The sequence below is a fragment of the Gorilla gorilla genome, chromosome 7, assembly GCF_029281585.2.
Source record: "Gorilla gorilla gorilla isolate KB3781 chromosome 7, NHGRI_mGorGor1-v2.1_pri, whole genome shotgun sequence".
In the NCBI taxonomy this organism is placed as follows: Eukaryota; Metazoa; Chordata; class Mammalia; order Primates; family Hominidae; genus Gorilla; species Gorilla gorilla.
Genome location: NC_073231.2, coordinates 6377789 through 6390533, shown reverse-complemented (window position 1 = coordinate 6390533; position 12745 = coordinate 6377789).

Sequence of the window (12745 nt, the reverse complement as noted above, 5' to 3'; positions counted from 1 at the left end):
CTCACAGCGCATGTTGAATCTGACGAGCCTCATTTCAAATGCTGCAAGTCTCCCTGTGCCCAGCCAGTGGCTCAGCCCGGGAACTGAACCTGGGGTGGTCCTTTCTAAGGCAGAACCGTAAGCCAAAGTTCAACTCCTGGGAGTGGGATTAGCCTGAGCAAGACAGGATTAGCAGAGCCAGGAAATAAACAGTGACCAGATCCACATGGGGGAAGGGAGCAGCCCAGGAAACCTCAGCGAGTGAGACATCATCTTTTAAAACACGGACCAAAAACAAGAGCAGAGAACAGTCTGTGAAATTATAAGAGTGTCATGTCCCCACCCTCCTCCTAGAGGTTCAGGAAAGTTAAATTCTTAATCTTACAAGCACTTTTATACAAATGAGCAACAGAAACATCGAGGTTACATTCCATAAACAGTCCCATATGGAGAGAATGAGAAATAAACTAACTCTACAGGTGGAATTGAAAACGGGACAAATTCAATTCTAGTAAAGGATACAATTGCAAGGAATCAACCAGATGTGGATAAAATTGCAAGGAATCAACCAGATGTGGATAAGAATTGCGAGGAATCAACCAGATGTGGATAAAAGCACATCGGTGGCTATTGGCCACCAATGATCCCAACTCTACATAAAGGTACATTCACAAAATTCATGGAAAGTTCAAAAGAAAGTTGGGCAAAAGTTTAAGACTTTCATGAGCCCCTAATCAGACACTCACAATGGCCCACATCAATGGCAATCTACCTCACTCACAGGACATGTTTATTTTGGAAACATAAGAAAATGTGTTTCTGAGCATGCAGGCGAAGTGAGGGACAGCTCTAGGGAAGGAGCCAGGAAGCCACAGCCTCCGGCAGAAGCTGCCTGGCTGCATGCAGCCCTCGTGCCAGAATGGCTTTGATGTTTTTTAAAGGGTTGTAAAAACAAAACCACATAAAAACAAGGCTATTTGACAAACACTGATAGGCCCACAGAACCTAAAATATTTACTATGTGGTTCTTCTCAAAAAGTTTGCAAACCCCTGGTCTAGATCACCCAAGTTACAGGGTGACTTTTTTTTCCATTTTGTGTGCAAAAAAGTTTAATTAAAATAGCAGCTTGGGCCAGGCACGGTGGCTCATGTCTGTAATCCCAACACTTTGGGAGGCCAAGCCGGGTGGATCACCTGAGGTCAGGAGTTTGAGGCCAGCCTGGTCAACATGGCAAAACCCCATCTCCACTAAAAATACAAAAATTAGCCAGGCGTGGTAGCACATGCCTGTAGTCCCAGCTACTCAGGAGGCTGAGGCAGGAGAATCACTTGAACCCGGGAGGCGGAGGTTGCAGTGAGCTAAGATTGTACCACTGCATTCTAGCCTGGCGACAGAGCGAGACTCTAAAAAAAAAAAAAAAAATAGCAGCGTGTTTGCCTCAGGCAAAGCAGATACTTACAGAGGGACGGGAGTGTGTGGTAGGAGTGCCCGTGCAAGTTACAGTCCCTGACGAGCCCCCCAGCCCACTGACTAGTCACTTGGAAAGTGACATTCCTAAACTGGCTACAGAGTGACTCCACTGTGGGATGCCTCTGGCCTGTCTGATAAACGGCTTTCCTTCTGCCAGTCTGCTTTGAGATCTGTGAACAGGTTTCAAACATGGCTGTAAAGCCCTGCAGTAACCCTGCAGCTTGACACAGAAAGTTTGCTATGCAATGAAGCAAAGTTTCAAATCACACGAGTGTGTGTTGGCTCAGCTCAGTGCCACGCCTCCACCCTCACAGAGCGCGCAGTATGAAGCCACAGGAACCCCCTCATCCACCTCACAAAAGCAAGGCCCTTCGCAAAATAGGGTATTAAACCGATGAAGTCATAATGGCATAGATGAACTTACATTGGAAAGTCTAAACAGAAATGTGTGGAGCAGATGCTTCCAAAACATTTGAAAATGTGAGGAAAGAGTGCAGTTTTCACTATGCTAATATGTATAAAAATAAAATTTGAGGTTTTCCAAAAGGCTCAAAGCTCCTGTTGGTCGGTGGAATCCACTAGGCTTACTCGTTATAGTGACTTTTTTTTTTTTTTTTTTTTGAGACCGTTTCACTCTGTCGCCCAGGCTGGAGTGCAGTGGTTCAATCACAGCTCACTGCAACCTCCATCTCCCGGGTTCAAGCGATTCTCCTGCCTCTGCCTCCCAAGTAGCTGGGATTACAGGCATGCCCCACCATACCCAGCTAATTTTTTGTATTTTTAGTAAAGACCAGGTTTCCCCATGTTGGCCAGACTGGTCTCGATCTCCTGGCCTCTAGGAATCCACCTGTCTCAGCCTCCCAAAGTGCTGGGATTGCAGGTGTGGGCCACCACATCCCGTCTATAGTGACTACTAACTCTTCAGGCTTGAATGTACATAGGACACCACGGTAGGCTCCCATGAAGGGGGGCCTGCAGTGTGTCCTATGATTAACACAATCGCGATGTGATTTCCTTCATCATACGACATGCATTATGTTTGAAAATAAAAATGCATTTCCGTTCTCTAGCAAGCATTTATGGTGTGTGTGCAATGTAAATAGAATACAATGAGCTGAAAAATTCTTTACATCCCCTATTTGGTTTTGATAGCTGTGATGGAATTTAAAGTAGTTTGATATTTCTCTAATCCAATGTCCGGAACGTGCTCTTCACATTTGGCCCCGAGACGTCATGTTTCCCGCTCACCAGCAGATGGTGGTGTTGGATGCGGTACCGGCCTTCGACCTGCGGTTCCTGTTTATGCGGAACTTTTGGAGACCCTGGAGCCGCGGTCTGAATCACATCACCTCAGAGCAGGAGGCCCGTATTGAGAATTGTGTTGTACCGTCTTCTTTTACGGTGAGAATCCAGACCCAGAAATGGCCTCCTGTCACTCGGCCTCTCTGAGAACAGCTCCCGATGCCGCCCTCTCCTCGGCTCTGACCCAGCCCGGCCGTCTCTCCCTCCTGGCCCGTGGACCTGGGAAGGCCGCAAGCCTCCCTCCTCCTCCCTGCAGAGGCTCCATCCCTGCCCAGCTCCCGCGGGCCCGAGGCCCCTGCTGCTTCCTCCCCTGCAGCCCAGGCCCGCTCCGCCCTATGGCCCCGTCGCTTCTCAAAGCCCCCAGAGCCTCCTCTCCCCGGGCTGCGTCCGATCCAGTCTCAAGCACAGCACCCTTCACGCTCCCCTTCTAGCATAATTACGACTTGTAATCATTCTGAGTAATTGCTTACATAACCTCATCATCAATCAAAACTGATGATGAAAAGCATTCAATTTTCTGAAAAAATTGATCAATATGCATTTGTCATTATGCTAATTCACCCATTTACTATTCAGCTGGTTTTTAAACCAACCCACTCAACCTCCAGCTCCCGAGTTCAGGAACCATTTCTGTCCTTCCCATTCTTGACTCCTCCGTGCTTCTGTGGCTGGTGAATCAGCTGCGTGCGGGCCAAGGGCTCAAAGGACAGCGGCTTCACCCTCAAACCACAGCGGCTTCACCCTCCAGGAGCCGCTCCCCTTCAGTGAACAGGATGGACACGGGTAGCCATCGCTGGCAGGTGTGCAGGAGCCCAGCCTCTTTCTGACCAGTGGCTGTGGTGTTGGAGCGTGAGGGCGTTCACAGTGACTTGCAGGATGGCTAGAGGGGGGGGGGGGGGTCGGCCAGCTGCACATCCCACTGTAACCAGGCTGCTGTCCACGGCTACAGCGGCTGAAAGAACTGTGAACGTGAGCTGAACCGGGCACTACACGGCTGTGGAGAGGGGAAGTGGCACCGGCAACCCCCGCAGCAGAGGCCTCAGTGCCCAGCAGGTGGGGGGAGCTGTCAGATGGGAGGAGCCGCGGAGCGCGAGGAAAGGCAGCTCCTCCTGAGGGCCGACTGGGCCCACACGTGGTTTGCTTTGTGTTTTAAACATTAGAAGAGCGAGTCCTTTGTCCCACCGCCGGCTGCTGCACAGCAACAGGAATGCCTAGCAACAGAAACACCGACATCTCACAACTGTTGGATGTGACTTAAAGTGGAGGCCGGGGCAGACAGAGGGAGGCAGGGAGGCTGGGGCCAGTGTTCCCAGGTCACTCGTGGTCCCTGCTCCTGTTCCTTGTGGAAGGCAGGCCTCTCTGTGTGCCACTTCTCGGTGGCCCCAAGGGCAAGCACACACACAGGCTCCTCTGTTTCAAGGGTTTATGGGGAAATGGAGACAGGCAGAGGGGAACAGTTAGGAAGAAGACTCTCTGGCCCTGTCCCTCAGCAGTCATGATGCTGTGGTCTCTGGGGCCTCCACTCTTTCTCAAGGAACGTTCTCAGCACATTGCTGTCTTCCAGGGGCCTGGCCAGGATCTGCCTCTGTGGCCTCACTCTTCCTCTGGGTCCTGCCCCCGTTGGGAAGGCAGAGCCTCCGCCCTGGGCTCAGGCTGGCTGCTTTGATTACACCCTCCTGGGACCTGCAGGCCTCCCACGGGACGCCTCCTCCAACCTTGGCCATGATCAGTGCCGACGCCCAGCACTGCCTCAGCAGGAGTACAGAGCCCATGGACACCAGGTGCAGGAGCACGGAGCCCGCGCATGTCGAGTACAGGAGCACAGAGCTTACGCATGTCAATTGGGCAAGCGCTACTCAGGCCCTGATCCCCTGGCTGTGGGTACTAGGGCGTGGTGCATTGTTGCCTAGAGGTAGCCCTGGTTCTACCCTGACACATTCATGGCATTGAGTAGGTCCCTAGTGCTCTGGCCCAGCTGGCAATGGTCCTTCCAAGTCTGGTGGCTTCAAACACAGTGCAGCACGCGCTAGGTGAGTCTCGCTGGGCCTCACTGTCCTTCCTCCCTCTCAGCCCACCTGGCATCTCCACAGATGCCCACTCCAGGTCCCCAGCCTCAGCCATGCTCCTCACCCCTCCCAGGCTGGTCCCCGCCCACAGCCCCTGGCATCCCAGGCTCTCTCGGCTTGGCCTCCTCCTCCAAGATGCCTTCCCTAGGTCCCCTCAACTCGGCTCCATCCCAAACTCTGGTGCCACCCTCGCCAGCAGCCCATGCCTGCCGGGCCTCACTGGATGGGGTCATTTTCAGTTCCCAGCCCCCCCTGACAGTGGGATGAGCCACGACTGCATGTCATTCATCTCTGCCCGGCTGCACAGCTGGAGCTGGGTGCTGATTCATCTCTGCCCGGCTGTACACCCAGAGCTCAGTGCTGACTGAAAGAATTACCTCCATAAACGCTTTGATATTATCCAGCCCTACCCAGAATCCAAATATCTGATGTGTTCAACCCAAACAACAAATGGGGGAGCGTTTGTATTGTGCCACGTGAATGATTAGACATTTAACTAGACAGAGGAGTCAGATGGACAAAGTGAGGCAAAAGGCCCAGCCATGCCTAAGGGTCCAGGGTCGCAGAACGAGTCCACAACTCCAGCTACAAATCACTCAGCCCCATAGCTTGACCTTTTCAAAAGAACACAGAAAGGAACTTCAAAGGAAATCCTGGAATAGTTAACAAAAAGTATAAGGAATTAACACCTTCATGTTCTTTTCTTCACTGCGATGACCTCTTTAAACAGCAGAGGCCACCAAGAGTTTCTCCGATGTGTTCCCTGAGTGCCACGGGGGAGACAGGGAGTGGGTGCCAAGGTCTGGACGGTGCAGAGAATGGGCTGTTGTCCTCAATCCCTGGTCCCCATCCCTTCTGCACACAGGGGAAGACAATGGGCACTCTCTGTTCTGTGTTCTGCATCTCTGTCTGCACAGAGGGGGATCTGTGACAGGGAAGGTGGGGGGAGCATTGGGGTGCAGAGCTCGCCAGAGAGCCAGAGACGTCCTTTCTGCAAATCCTCACAAGGAAAGGGCCTGGGAGGCGGCAGAACAGCAGAAAAAGAAAACAAACGGAAATTGCCAAAGCCAATTTCCATAGAAAATGTGAAGTGCTTTTATTGCATCAGCGTCCGGTGCCCAGCGCTTCTGCAGGCTGAGTGCTGACTCCCTGCTCCCTGTGCCCTGCCCCGCTAGGAGAGTCCCAGGCTGCGCAGGTGCACGTCTTGCTATCTGTGCCCGTCCAGGCTGTTTCTAGGTGACTCTGTGGCACTCTGTCCCCTCGGAGGGGACTGTCATGAAAGCACAAGGCCTGTAGCTCATTCCTCAGTCACAATGGAAGTTGACGTTAGAGCCACACAGCACCACAGGGTCAGCAAGACTAAGACACCATGTGAACTACAGAACTACAGAGCGGTTTTAGGAGTAAACATGTTCCAAATAGCAACAGCTGATGTGCAGCTATTTAGCTGGAAAGGGAACCATGCTTGACCTCATAACTCCCAGGAAATTCATCTGAAGGATAAGGGCAACTTTAATTAAATAGATTTTGTATCAAGTTGTCCTGTATTATGACTCCAGCAGGGTCTGTTGTCTAAAACCAAAGAGAAAATGTGACTGTTTTGGCTTCTGCATGTATTTGAAGGATGACACAACATTGCGATTTTGTTAATGGACACGATGTATCTTTTCAATAGATTACATTTTTTCTTAGATTGTGTATGTAACGTCAATTACATTAGGACCGTTTGACGTTTCAGAGATTTTCCAAATTATGCCATGGAGGCAGAAGAAACTTTGAAGACTGTGCTGCAAAGGGTAACATCAAATTTTCAGAAAAACAAATGGCTTCACATTTTAATCTCACTCATCTCTAAACTTCTCCCCCCAAACTGAGCTACTCAATCTGCTTGAAAGTCCAGGAAGCTCACACTGTCACACCCGAGCCTGTGATTTGATGGAGGGACGACAGCTCCCGAGATGTCTTTATGTGCACACAGGTGTTTAATGGGTGGAATAAATGTGTCAAGGTTGGAAGCCTGGTTTTGGGCAAATTACATTCTGGATCTGGAAATCACTGTGACAATTCTTCACAAGTATGTAGGCCACACGCCGAGTTGCTCAAGGATTAGCTATAAAGTCTGTGAACGTGCAAAATTATTTTGAAGTCTCCCACCGTCAATGATAGCTCATACCTAAATTGTGTGAAAATGTTCAATTCCGAGTTTACAACTGACTTCATTTTACAGGCCTTGGGGGAAGAGGAGGCTGTAACATCCAGCCTGCACCATTCATAGAAGATGCTTTGTTCTATGTGATTCGGGAAGGTGTTTTATAAGCCTGGTGCTGTTTATTGTTTAGCATCTCTCACGGACAACTCTCTTTCAAACCCCGTTTCTCAAGTGTATCCTAATTCAACACCACCTATTGGTTATGACTTAGCTGTTGACAGTCCTGTTTAGTGTCCAATTTTGATTCCTTTTCCTGATTCTTGTTTTTGGTTTTGTCTTTTGAAGGCCATATGTAAGTGCAAGGAAACATGCTGTATTCTAATGAAACTTAAGATTTACATTCATTTTTTCAAGTGTTCATTTGACGTCCCTCCTACAATAAAAGTTTTCATCTTTTTATGTGACACTTCTTTTCAGTCAGAGCACAGCTCTCCCTCACTTGCAGATGTGAGGCAGCCGCGGTTTCCTCCAGGCGCCCTCACTGTAAGCTGTGAGGCTCCCCACAACTTTCTGTTGTAGGACATAGCACATTCTTGATGACTTATTTGTGTATTAACTTGAATAGGGGTTTGTACACCTATGTATATGAAGAGAACATGCTTAGAGGCAGAGTTTCTTATATAAAATCTATTCTTATTTCCTCTTATAAGAAATCTTGACAATAAATTAAGAGATTAGGGAGTTTACATATTGCATACTATTATTAACAAATATTAAATATTTTCATTGTTAAAAGATTAATGATTAACCCCAAAAAGAGAAACCATCAGGAAAAAAAGTATTGGATTTGATATTCAATGATATTCAATTAAGGATTGTTATTCAATAAAATATCCCACCAAAAAATGCCAACAGTTATGTGGAAGAATATATTTAACACTTCTAAAATACATAAAATGGTAATATCTAAATCTATAAGAAATTATAAATCCACAGAAAACAACAAAGAAAAAATACAAAGAAGCTAAATGGGCTGGTCACAGAAGTGAGTGGTTAACCAATAAATGAAGGCACTTTTAGTCCTACAACGTGGCAGAGAAACGCAAATTAAAACAAGAGATTTTAGTTTCCTATCTGATGGAGACAAATGGAAAAGTTGCATCAAAGCAGGTGTTGGTGAGAACGTGTCAGGATGCTTTGTGCTGAGGGCCGCATGTGGAAACATGACTTGGCATCACAGTGTAGTTAGATAGGCATTATATCCAAGAGGCTTGGTGCATCCCAGAAAACCTTGCTGCCCTGTCACAGTGGAAAGCAACACTGGGAATCACCCATCGCAGTGGTCGGAACCTGAGTTCTAGCAAGCCCCCCTGCCACGTGCTAACGTGCTCTGGGGTCCCATATAAACTTAAAAGGCAGCCTAGACCACAAGGACTGCAACTCCTGGGCAAGTCCTGGTGCTGTGCTGAGCTCAGAGTCAATGGACTTGGGGGACACATGACCCAGTGAGATATCAGCCAGGGCAGCCAAGGGAGTGCTTATGCAACCCCTTCTCCTACCCCAGGCAGCACAGCTCACAGCTCCTGAAGAGACTTCGTCCTTCCCCTGAGGAGAGAAGAGGGAAACCTGAGGAGGCCTTTGTCTTGCAACTTGGATACTCAGCCACAGTAGAATAGGGCACAGAGTCCTGAGGCCCTCATTCCAGGCCCTAGCTCCTGGATGATAATTCTAGACACACCCTGGGCCAGAAGGGAATCCAGTGCCTTGAAGAGAAAAACGCAGTCCTGGCAGGATTTGTCACCTGCTGACTAAAGAGCCCTTGGGCCCTGAATAATCAGCAGCGGTAGCCAGGTAGTACATGCCGGGGGCCTTGGGTGAGACTCTAAGACATGCTGGCTTCAGGTGTGACCCAGCACATTCCAAGGTGTGATGGCTAAGAGGAGAGACTCCTTCTGCTGGAGAAAAGGAGAGGGAAGAATATGGGTAGTCTGTCTCGGTACCATCTTGGCCACAGTAGGGTAGAGCACCAAGCAGGCTCTTGGGGTCCCCAATCCTAGGCCTTGGCTCCTGGAAAGCATTTCTGGACCTGCTCTGGGCCAAAGGGGAGCCCAGTGCCCTGAAAGGAGAGTTCTAGGCCTGGCAGCATTCATCACACACTGAATAAAGAGCCCCTGGGCCTTGAGTGAACACTGACAGTAGCCAGGCAGTACTCGCTGCAGGTTGGGAGCAATGGTGGCTACGGGGAGAGACTTCTCTGCCTGTGAAAATGGGAGGGAAGGATCTTGTCTTGTGGCTTGGATGCCAGCTCAGCTGTAGTAGAATAAAGCACCAGCTAGATTCCTAAGGTTTCCAACTCTAGTCCCTGGCTCCCAGATGGTATCTCTGGACCTGCCCAGGGCTGGGGGAAACTCACTGCCCTAAAGGGAAGGAAAGAAGCCTGGTTGGCTGTGCCACATGCTGATTGAGCAAATTAGGCAGTAGCTGGTCAGTGATTACCATGGGCTTTATGTGAGTACTGTACTGGCTTCAGGAATGACCCAGCACAATCCCAGTGGTGGTGACCAGAGAGATGCTTGAGTCACTCTTCCCCAAGCTACAGGCAGCTCTGCATGCAGAGAGAAGCTCCAGTTGTTTGGGAGAAAGTAAGGGAATAGAACAAGAATCTCTTCCTAATAATCCAGAGAATTCTTCTGCATCTTCTGCAAGACCACCAAGGCAGTACCCCTACAAGTCTGCAAGAGCCACAGCATGACTGGGCTTGGGGTGCCCCCTAAGATATGGCTGCAATGACTGAAAACTTAAATTCTAACACCCAAGTCCCTTTGAATACCTGAAAGACCTTCCCAAGAAGGACAGGTACAAACAAGCCCAGACTGTGAACACTACAATAAATACTTAATTCTTCAGGGCCCAGACACTGATAAACATCCACAAGCATCAAGACCATCCATGAAAACATGACCTCACCAAACAGACTAAATAAGGCACCAGGGACCAACCCTGCAGAGACAGAGGTATATGACCTTTCACAAAAGGAATTCAAAATAGCTGTTTTGAAGACACTCAAAGAAAATTGAAATAACACAGAGAAGGAATTCAGAATCCTATCATAAATTTAGCAAAGAGATTGAAATAATTAAAATGTCAAGCAGAAATGTTGGAGCTGAAAATGCAATTGACATACTGAATATTCCACTGGAGTATCTTACCAGAAGAATTGGCCAAGCAGAAGAAAGAATTAGTGAGCTTGACAACAGACTATTTGCATATACACAGTCAGAGGAGACAAAATAGAAAAGAACTTAGCACACCTATAAGATCTAGAAAATAGCCTCAAATGGTCAAATCTAAGAGGTAATGACCTTAAAGAGGAGAGAGAGAGAGTGAGGTTAGAGTAGAAAGTTTATTCAAAGGGATAATAACAGAAAACTTTCCAAACCTAGATAAAGATATCAATATTCAAGTACAAGAAGGTTACAGAACACCAAATAGATTTAACCCAAATAATGCCTCAAGGCATTTAATAATCAAACTCCTAAAGTTCAAGGATAAAGAAAGGATCCTAAAAGCAGCATGATAAAAGAAAAAAATAACATACAATGGAGCTCCAACCCATCTCGAAGCAGACTTTTCAGTGGAGACTTTACAGGCCAGAAGAGGATGGCATGATATACTTAAAGTGCTGAAGGAAAAAACGTTTATCCTAAAATAGCATAAGCAGTGAAAATATCCTTCAAACATGAAGGAGAAATAAAGGCTTTCCCAGACAAAAAAAAGAGCAGAGGGATTTCATAAACTCTAAACCTGTCCTACAGGAAATGCTAAAAGAAGTTCTTCAATCTGTAAGAAAAGGAGATTGAAGAACAATAAGAAATCATCTGAAGGTGCAAAACTCACTGGTAATAGTAAATACACAGAAAAACACAGAATCTCATAACATGTAATAGTGATGGGGAAACTACTCATACCTTGAGTAGAAAGACTAAAAGACGAACCAATTAAAATAATAACTATAACAACTTTTCAAGACATAGACAGTCCAACAGGATAAAAATAGAAACAATAAAGAGTTTAAAAGCAGTGGCACAAAGTTAAAGTGTAGGGTTTTTATTAGTTTTCTCTTTGTTTGTTGGTTAGATTGGCTGTTTATACAATCAATGTTAAGTTGTCATCAGTTTAAAATAATGGGTTATAAGGAATTATTTGCAAGACTCATGATAATCTCAAATCAAAAAACATACAATGGATACAAAAAAAAAACCACACATATACAAAAAGCAAGAAATTAAAACACACTACCAGAGAAAATCACCTTCACTAAAAAGAACACAGGATGGAAAAAATGAAGGAAAGGAAGGCCAGAAAATAAATAATAAAATAGCAGAAGTAAGTCCTTACTTATCATAATAATATTGAATATAAATGGCCTAAATTCACCCATCGAAAGGCACATAGTGGTGAATGGACTAAGAAACCAAGACTCAATGATCTGTTGCCTTCAAGAAACACACTTCACCTGTAAAGAAACACACTACTGAAAATAAAGACATGGAAAAAGATATTCCATGAAAATGGAAATCAAAAAGAACAGGAATAGCTATGCATACATCAGACAAAATAAATTTCAAGACTAAAACTATAAAAAGAGACAAAGAGGGTCATTATATAATGACAAAGGAGTCAGTTCAGCAAGAGGATATAATAATTGTAAATATAGCTGAGGCAGGCAGATCACGAGGTCAGGAGATTGAGACCATCCTGACTAACACGGTGAAACCCCATCTCTACTAAAAAATAGAAAAATTTAGCCAGGCTTGGTGGTGGGTGCCTACAGTCCCAGCTACTCGGGAGGCTGAGGCAAGAGAACGGCATGAACCCAGGAGACGGAGCTTGCAGTGAGCTGAGATCGCGCTACTGCACTCCAGCCTGGGCGACAGAGCAAGACCCCATCTCAGGAAAAAAAAACAACAACTGTAAATATATATGCACCTGAAACTGGAGCACCTAGATATATAAAGCAAATATTATTCGAGCTGAAAGAGAGAGAGAAACTCAAACACAATAATAGCTGGGACCTCAGCACCCCGTTTTCAGCATCAGACAGCATCTAGACAGAAAATCAAAAAAGAAACATCGGACTTAATCTGCACTATAAGCCAAATGGATCTAATAGTTATTTACAGAACATTTCACCCAAGAGCTGCAGAATACACGTTCTTCTCTTCAGCACATGAATCACTCTTAAGGATAGACGATATGTTAGGCCACAAAATTAGTCTCAAAAAAATTTTTTTAATGAAATTATATCAAGTAACTTTTCTGATGACAATAGAATAAAACTAGAAATCAATAACAACAGGAATTTTGGAAATTATACAAACACATAGAAATTAAATATCTGCCTGAATAACCAGTGGGTCAATGAAAAAATTCACAAGGAAACTGAAAAATATCTTGAAACAAATAATAATGGAACAAAACATACCAAAACCTATGGGATACAGCAAAAGAAGTACTAAGAGGAAAGTGTATAGCTATAAGCACCTACATCAAAAAAGGAGAAAAACCTCAAATAAACAACCTCACAATGCCTCTTAAAGAACTAGAAAAGCAAAAGCAAACCAAACTCAAAATTAATAGAAGAAAATAATAAATATCAGAGCAGAAATACACGAAATTGAAATGAAGAAAACAATGCAAAACATCAACAAAATGAAAAGTTTTTTACTTGCAAAGATAAAATCTACAAACCTTTGGCCAGACTAAGAAAAAAGGAAA